Source organism: Pygoscelis adeliae, unplaced genomic scaffold (assembly GCF_000699105.1).
Source record: "Pygoscelis adeliae isolate BGI_AS28 unplaced genomic scaffold, ASM69910v1 Scaffold60, whole genome shotgun sequence".
In the NCBI taxonomy this organism is placed as follows: Eukaryota; Metazoa; Chordata; class Aves; order Sphenisciformes; family Spheniscidae; genus Pygoscelis; species Pygoscelis adeliae.
Genome location: NW_008823954.1, coordinates 2,478,035 through 2,486,758, shown reverse-complemented (window position 1 = coordinate 2,486,758; position 8,724 = coordinate 2,478,035).

The following is an 8,724-nucleotide window of genomic DNA, read 5'->3' as shown; positions in this document are numbered from 1 at the left end:
GCACAGTGCTGTTTGAGGCCTGTCCCTCCAAAAGTGCATGGCAGAAGTCATTAAATTTTGTTTCTGATTTCAGGTTTCAATGCCAAGGGATGCGGGGAGTGGTTCCTTATCAATAGAAATGCCTCTAACCACTCCTTGTGGCTTAAGCTCTTGCCATCTCATATTTTAAATGAAACTACATTACTATTACAGCTACCAATGAAGGAATGGGTTGAATGCATAGAACTTCATTCACTGGTACCAGCAGCCAGCTCAGCTGAACATGGACCTTGTGTTTACAAGCTCTTGAAAGAGGCTTCACCTTCCTCAAAGCAGTCCTGCCCAGATGCCTTCTGAGACCAGCTGCTGCCCTCCCCCACATGAGGTGACTGGTGCTGGAGTGTGAAACCTTTGACTCATACACCGCCTTTTCCTGCCAGGATGACTAATATTGTCTGCATGCTAGTGCCATTGAAACAGTTGTTAGGAAAACAATACAGTTGCTGGTGACCAGACCCATGTGCAAGGCAGGTGTGGTGGGCCCGGCGCAGAACTCTTCAGGACTTCAAAAGCTCATCTGACACAGCTTCTCCCAGTGCTCCCACAAACAGCCAGCCCTTCAGCAGGTGACTCAAAGCAGCCCTTCCAAATACTGTTTTCTCAGCATTAGATCCTGACCCTCAAGATGTTTATTCTTCCTATTGCTTCTCCCTCGGTAACCCAATTTATCCCTCCTCAGTGGATCAGTACAACTGTGTGTGGAACTGCACTGTTAATTAGGTCATTGGAGGGGGGGGGGGGAACCTAACCTATTTTTCTCCCTGTAAAGTTACATTTCAAACTGATAATTTCTGTGATCTGGTGTGAAGTACGTGTCCATAAAGGGAGTGGCAGACAGCTCGTGGTAAGAGTAAGGAGCTACCTTTGTGGCCCTATTAAGCTGACTTCAGCCCCAAAGCCAATCTGTGGTGTGATGGTACAGCTGGTGGTGTCCTCCCCCTCCAGTTTAGTGTTAATAATATTAGAATAAGGTACTTTTTCCTGCAGGTGTTTTTGAAAAAGAACCACCTGCCTTGGATAGATCCCTGACAGTGAAAGTCTTTGTCTATCCTCAGAAGAGGTGAGGTGTGCATAGGAGCATGTGAACTTTTACACCCACTCTAGTTCATTCTTCCCCTTGTGGTTCTTCTCTGAGCCCACGGGACCACTACTAAAGCAAAAAGCAATTTAGTTCCCGTGCTTTTGCTGTAATAGGCCTTCTAGCAGAGATTGCCAACGCAAGGACTGATTAGTGCCCTGTGAAGTAGAGGGATATGAACACCAATTCCTCAGAAAATAACCGTCAGCTCATGTTGCACAGGCTGCTGAAAGCCACCAAACAAATGAATCCGTTTCAGTCACTCCTAGCCTGAGAACAGTTGGAAAAATCTGAGTGACAGATTTTGTTTTATTGATACTTTTAGTGTAGTTTTTTAACACCTGTGAAATGCTTATCCTGCCTTTTCACAGTAAGAGCATGAGAAAGTTTTACCTCTTGCTGTTCATCCTCCTTCATGCTCTATTTGTTCTTCTTAGCCAGCTGAGTCCCATTTCCTCCCTGTGCTGTTCTTCAACACCTTTCCTCCCTTCCCCCACATCTTAGTTACCATATATTTGCCTCTAGGTTTTTTTTCTGTTCCTGTCAAAAATAATAGTAAAAAAAAAAAACAAAAATGCCCAAATTTTGACAACATTGAAAAAAGTATGTAATTTCATTTGCCAACCCATAGTCCCCAGAGAGAAAATCATCTTGCCTATAAGACAGAAAAACACTTTGACAGAAACAAAGCAAAAGTTGGGGTCTAGCAAGATGTTTCTCTGGGCATTCTACAGCAAGGAAGGCATTACTTTGGTAGATTAGAGTGGTTTAATCTAGTATGCTGTTTCCTATAATAATCACTGTTAATTGCTCCAGGGGAAGGTACAAGATGCAGTCTAATTCACACAGAAGTCTCTTTTAGCATTTCCCATCCTCCCCACAGAGCTTGTCTTCACTTTATCTCAAGTTAACTAATGGCCATTTAACTTGAGGCACCTGATATTTGTAAAGGTTAATGCGCACGCTCTTCACACAACCGATCCAGGCTCTAAAAGTTTATTCTTTAACCTAAGACTGTATCTTCATAGATAAAAAGGGGTTGTGCGTGCGTGTATTCATAAAATTTCTCACTGTGACACTCTAGTGGAGACAAACACATGGACAATATCTACTTCACTACAGCTAGACAACGTCAGCATTATGCTCTAATACAGTCTTTCCACTCAGGCTAGTTGTAGCATAATAAAAACTGACTTTCCTGGGATTTCCTAGCAAGATGGTTACTAAAAAGGGAAAAAACTGTAATTCTGTCTGTAAAAACCACAGGCTGCTACTTGCTTTTCCTTGGAATCTGTTCAGGGTTTTTTTTCTTCCTTTTTCTCTTATTTAAATGTCATTCTTGAATGATGACTCATGGCAGGAAACAGAGCTGCCTTGTGTCCTTGTGCAAGAGCCAGAAGGCATAGGTAGGTCAACAGAGCATGTACAGAATGTCCTGCAAACTTGAAGGCAATGCACTCCACATTCTAAGTGCTTACACTCACAAGCATTCATCAGTGCTAAAAGTATTGGTGAAACACTGTGTCCTGAAAAAAAAAGGGAAATCCAGTGACAAAGAATGGCATTTGCTAGGAAAGATCTGGAGCCATCGTTTTTGAGAAATAAGCTACTTTGTTTCTGATTACTGTTTGCTAAGTTGTCTAGAGGTGCAGAAACTAGAGAGCACCATGAAGTTTAGATCATGTGCAAATTCTGATTAAAAATAAATGTTAAAACTGGGTGGTGACCCAAATAACTTTTTCCACTGTCCAGCTGTTTCTGTTGCCTTGTACGCCTTCACTGTATGACAGATAATTATCTCTGATTCATAGAGAGTTACAACCTGTATGTGTTGAGAGGTTCTGTCCAGACACTAGTCAGAAGCATCTTCCAACAGTATCAGCCATGATTCACGTGGAAAAGAACATGGAGCCTAACCATGAGGATAAAAAAAAGTTTAAGATTTATTCAGATCTGTAGAGCCCCACCAATATAATCTGGTTTGCCGTTTCACTTCCAAAAAGCCCCAACATCCACTTCATGCTACAAGCCATGCACGGGGAAATTAAATAGACTTCTGAGGACTTTTACAGATAGCTGACATTGGGCTAATGTAAAGCTGGTTACTACTTTAAAACAACACAGAAAAATTGACATCTATGCAGCCAATCTCAAAATAATTTTTCCCAAGTACTACTCCTATATATGATTCTACTACGATGTGAGTTATTGCAGCTTTTTACAAATTTTCCTGTTTCTCAAATTGTCTTTCCATCAGTACAATAGCAGGAAAATACAAATTAGGGAAGCTGTGATTCTGACTGTGCGTAAAATGGTAAGTTCACAAGTTCAAAATGTATAAATTTCCCTGCCAGTAATCTCTCTCAGTTGAGCTGGGAATAAATATAATACCACTTAATTATGGTGATCTTATGCTTTACCCTCCCAGCTCTTTAAGCTCTCCTGGGGCCGTTGAGGAAAAATTCTACCCTACTATGTATTCATCCCTGCAGTGCCAGCATATTTAGCTACCCTGGAACTGTGAACACTGGTTGTCAGAAATGATTTCTAATCAGAGGGAAATATGTTTTTAAACAATCCTTACGCTGCAAGGAACCAAAATCTTATCTGCCCTTCCTCTCATCAACAAAACTACAAAATATTGCTGGATAAATTTTGGACCTTGAATTTTTCCACAGTGAGACAAGATGGAAGGCCATCCTGTAACTCTGGAGGGCCGACATTGCCATGATGGGAAGCATATATGTGCATGTGTGTGTATGCACATATGGCTCATGTGGAGTATGAGACTGAACAGAGGATGGAGAGATGGAGCTTCTTGTTTTCCCCAGAAAAATCAGCAGTTTTGTAGCTGTTGTGCTTCAGCCTACAGGAATAAAGGAAGTAAAGTTGGAAACACTGGGACAAGATGAAGTCTGACTTAACTTCACTCTTTTATATGTCAGTCACAGAGAGAGAAAGGTCCAGATGAAAATAATGATGCAGGTTCTTGTTTGACATATTCAATATATTCCCCTTGCAGCAGCATTGAAAATGTGCCTTTGTTAGAAAATGCCAGTTATCAAATGCACACAATGTCCCTGGGAAACATAAGAAACATCCAAAGGTCAGGAGACCTCAATTTAAGGCTGCAGATTTTACCTCTCTCGTCTAAGGGGATAGGACTTTTGCTTCAGACTGGAGAGAAGTCACACAGAGAGGGGTCTGAAGAGGGTCAAATGAACTACGCAGAGGCTGAAGTGAGCTCTGTACTGCAAAGAAAAGGTTTCAGCTGGAGTCCTTGGAGAAAATTATCCGTCTCAGCTCTTTTGGCTTCACCCAGTTAGGCTTCTTCTTGTTCATCAGCCCTGTCAAGGAGAGGCATCAGATCAGTGAATTCCTTTCAGCTGCGTCTTTCTCTTACCCCAGCCTCAGCCTCTGCGGGTTGTGCTTGTGCAGGATAGGGAACAGATTTCATTGCACTGTGTGAAGGAAAGGGCTTCCATCTGTTTTTTATACTGTAAATTCTGAATTCTATGTAATTACTTTAGTGCAGGCTTTAAAATAGATCCCTATAGCTTTGCAATAGATTTCAACTGCTAAGCACCATTTCTCCCATGCTGTTAGTTAGCCACTGAATTTGCATTAGCAGGGTATCTCAGCCAAGGACATCTTGAAATTGTAGCATGATGCTACTTGTCATGCTCTAGTGCTGTGTGAACACGAGCTGTTCGGATTTGGCATTGCCAGCTGAGGACCTGAGCATGCTAGAAAATTGTGTAGGTTTTGGTTTTGACAATTTCTTCCTTGTCCTGATAGGTAATCTCCATTGGTTAGTCTCCTGACTGCCTTCAAATACTGTTAACAGTTCGGGAACAAATATGTCCCCCAGCATTCAGCCACAATAACACAAATTTCTTCCCTTCAGGCCTCTGCTGACAGCACAGAAAAAACAATGTTGGGGAAACAAAAGGCAAGAGGTTTGAACCCTCGATGTTCAAGAATGGATATAATTTTATTTTCTTCAGAATTCTCCATATTTAGGAGAAGCTCATCATAACACCATTTCCATCAGAAAAATAAATAAAATAAATTCTTTACGCTGTGAATCTGCCAGCCAGTGTTCCAGATCCTGGGTTTTTTTAAATATTTAAGATCACAAAATAGTCTGATTTTAAACTTATCCATAATAAGTTTAAATAGCAGTTCGTTGTTAAAGGCAGATATTCCAAATAACTAAAGCTATGCAAAGTACCTGAATACATGGCCAGATCATCAGGTTCTCAGGATGCTGGACACTGAGTGACTTTGGAACTGTGGCCAGTTGTGATCAGAAGTAATTATCATCAGAGAGTTGTTTCCTACCCTGTGCGAAACAAGTTAGGGACTGTAGTTTCTAATAGTTAGATGACTGCCTCCCACTAACCACTAGTGTAGTTATGAGTTTTTAACTGGCTGAATTGAAACCAAGAGTCAAAAGGCTTAAACTCTTTCCTGTTGTCAGAAACTGGGAGTTTGCAGTACTAATAGTTGTTTTTCTTCAGTGTACAAACACAGGGACACAATATATATGGCAACTTAGATTTCAGCATACTACCCACTTCCTATGGATGAAAGTGTCAGCTTTTTACAGATCTTGTGGAAAGTAAAGGAGTTGCTTGGCTACAAACTGATCATCTCAGACACCAAGGTCAGTGAAGGAGGAGGGGGAGGAGGTGCTCCAGGCGCTGGAGCAGAAATTCCCCTGCAGCCCATGGTGAAGACCATGGTGAGGCAGGCTGTCCCCCTGCAGCCCGTGGAGATCCACGGTGGAGCAGATATCCACCTGCAGCCCATGGAGGACCCCACACCAGAGCAGGTGGATGCCCAAAGGAGGCTGTGACCCTGTGGAGAGCCCGCACTGGAACAGACTCCTGGCAGGACCTGTGACCCTGTGGAGAGGAGCCTACACTGGAGCAGGTCTTCTGGCAGGACTTGTGACGCCGTGGGCGATCCACTCTGCTGGAGCAGTCTGTTCCTGAAGGACTGCACCCTGTGGAAAGGACCCATGCCGGAGCAGTTTGTGGAGGACTGTCTCCCACAGGAGGGACCCCATGATGGAATAGGGGAAGAGTGGGAGGAGGAAGGAGCAGCAGAGACAACGTGTGATGAACTGACCGCAACCCCCATTCCGCATACCCCTGCACCACCTGGGGGGAGGAGGTAGAGAACCCGGGTGTGAAGTTGGGCCCAGGAAGAAGGGAGGGGTGGGGGGAAGGTGTTTTAAGATTTGTTTTTATTTTTCATTATCCTACTCTGACTTTTGATTGGCAATAAATTAAATTAATTTCACCAAGTCGAGTCTGTTTTGCCTGTGTTGGTAATTGGTGAGTGATCTCCCTGTCCTTATCTTGACCCAAAAGCCTTTTGTCATATTTTCTCTCCCCTGTCCAATTAAGGAGGGGGAGTGATAGAGCGGCTTTGGTGGGCACCTGGCATCCAGCCACAGTTAACCGACCACACCTGTGAGGATGGATATGCACAATTTCTGCCTGTTCAGCTAGGCAGCTACTGTTCTTGATCAGAGAGGAAGTTTGAGCAATAGGAAAAGAATGCACTTACACCAAGGAAACTGAAGAAACTATTTTAAAATACTATATAAATTGATGTAGTCAGGGGCAACTGTACGTCAGTGAACTCCCAATAAAATTCCTAAGAAGAATTTTACATAATAAAAATATTATTTATTTAACACAATAATGATAATTTAAAGTGAATAGGGAACAATGACAGAATTTCCTTTCACTTTACAACAAGTGAAAAGCTTGGTAAAATCTTAGCTATAAAACAGTATGTCCAGATATGGGCACTACACTCCAAGCAAATATACGTCAGCTGGAGAAAATCCAAAGATGAGTAACAAAAATGATAAGAAATCTAGAAAACTTAACCCAGAGTTGGAATAACTGTATGTGTTTAGTCTAGTGAAGAATGAGGGGAAATGCGGTTACAATTCAAATATTGAAAAAGTTGCTGCAAAAAGCAGCAGAATAATTATGTCCACTGGAATAGTATGAGAAGTAACAAAGTGGAAAGAGAAGAAGGTAGTTTCATATTAAGAATGTTTAACAGTTGTAGAAAAACTTTTCTAACGGTTAAGATAGGTATGTACTGAATGAATTGCAATTGGAAGGCTGTGAAATACCCGACTTCTTCATTTGTCAGCTTTATGGCCATTGTGCTGAGATGCAGATATGAGCTCAGCAAGTTTGTCCTTCATCCCTCTCTCTTCCTTGGAGCTTTATCAGGTACTCAGCAGGTGACAGCCTCTATCTATTAGGAGTGCAGTATGCAGGTGGAAATACAGAAGAAAAAAAAAATGCACAAATCTTTATTGTCCAAATACTAGGCCAAGCACCAGCAAGGATGAAATTTGCTTTTCTTCATCACTTTTTGATGATTCCTGTTCCCAGTTTGAAGTGCACTTGAAAAGGACATTTTTTTCACTTGCAGCTCATTTCTGTGGAACCTTCAAGCCTATACAGAGTTGGTGTTGCCTTGGAGAGCACCGGGGGAATCTGCAGCCATAATTGTAATTGCATGCTCAGACCTGCAGGCTGTCTGGGTGGAAGGTGTTATTTGAGATGCGTTTCAGATGGCAGAATGGCTTCATTCAAAAGTCACTGGTCTTTTTGGAAATATGCATTATACTGTTTGCAAGGCTGAAGTCTCTAGGCTGAATTAGCAAGAACACACTGTGGGAAACCTAGAAAAGGTAGCATTTGTCTTGTGAAGCATTTGCCAAAGTTTGACACACACACACACAGCAAGGATATAGATAGATATAAGTAAAATATAAATAATTGCAGTGAGTGCCTTATAATGCATTCAAGGAGATCTACTTTTGTCAGTTTGCATTCTAAAATGTGAAAGGTAAATAAAAGGACTGTAAGCAAATTTATTTTTCCTGTATTTTTCCTGTTTCTACACAGTGAAAGGCTGCAGGATATACCTCTGGGAAATGAGCCTGTCGAAAATTTAATTCTTTGGTGCATGCAGCATTTCATGCACTAGGATGTGTAGACAGAACCCAAGGATGCAGAGAGAGGCTAACTGTTCACCGTGTGACATCACTGAAACACTACGAGGAATGAGGTAGCTTAGTCATGTGCTAACACAGCAGGTAATGAGCTCTGTGTACCAGTTTCAGGCTGGGTCTCCACCGGGTTTCCGGGAGTATCTGTAGCATATGGATCTCTGCTTCTGGACCACACATTGACAGGAGCCACCTCATTAGGAGCTGAATTTGTTTGGATACTTTGTGAAGCCAACTTCAAACTTTACAGAACCTCTGCTGGGGTTTTCTGGTGGCCTTCGCTGTCAAAACTGGATTTGTTCCACGTAGTACAGGCGATCATGTCAATAGCATTAACAGAAGTGCTGGTGTTGCCCTTTCCCTTATTGCAGTCCTGCCAGTGACCCTTTGCTTTGTAGTGGCCCCAGTCCATGTCCCATAAATACCCTTCCTCCAGTGTTAGCACTGCCAACTGCTTGCAGGTCTTCGTATTTCAGAAGCTGCTCAGCTAGGATTGGATGTGATCCTCTCTCAAGAGAACAGGGATCTATCCGGGAGATCCTGATAGGGCTAC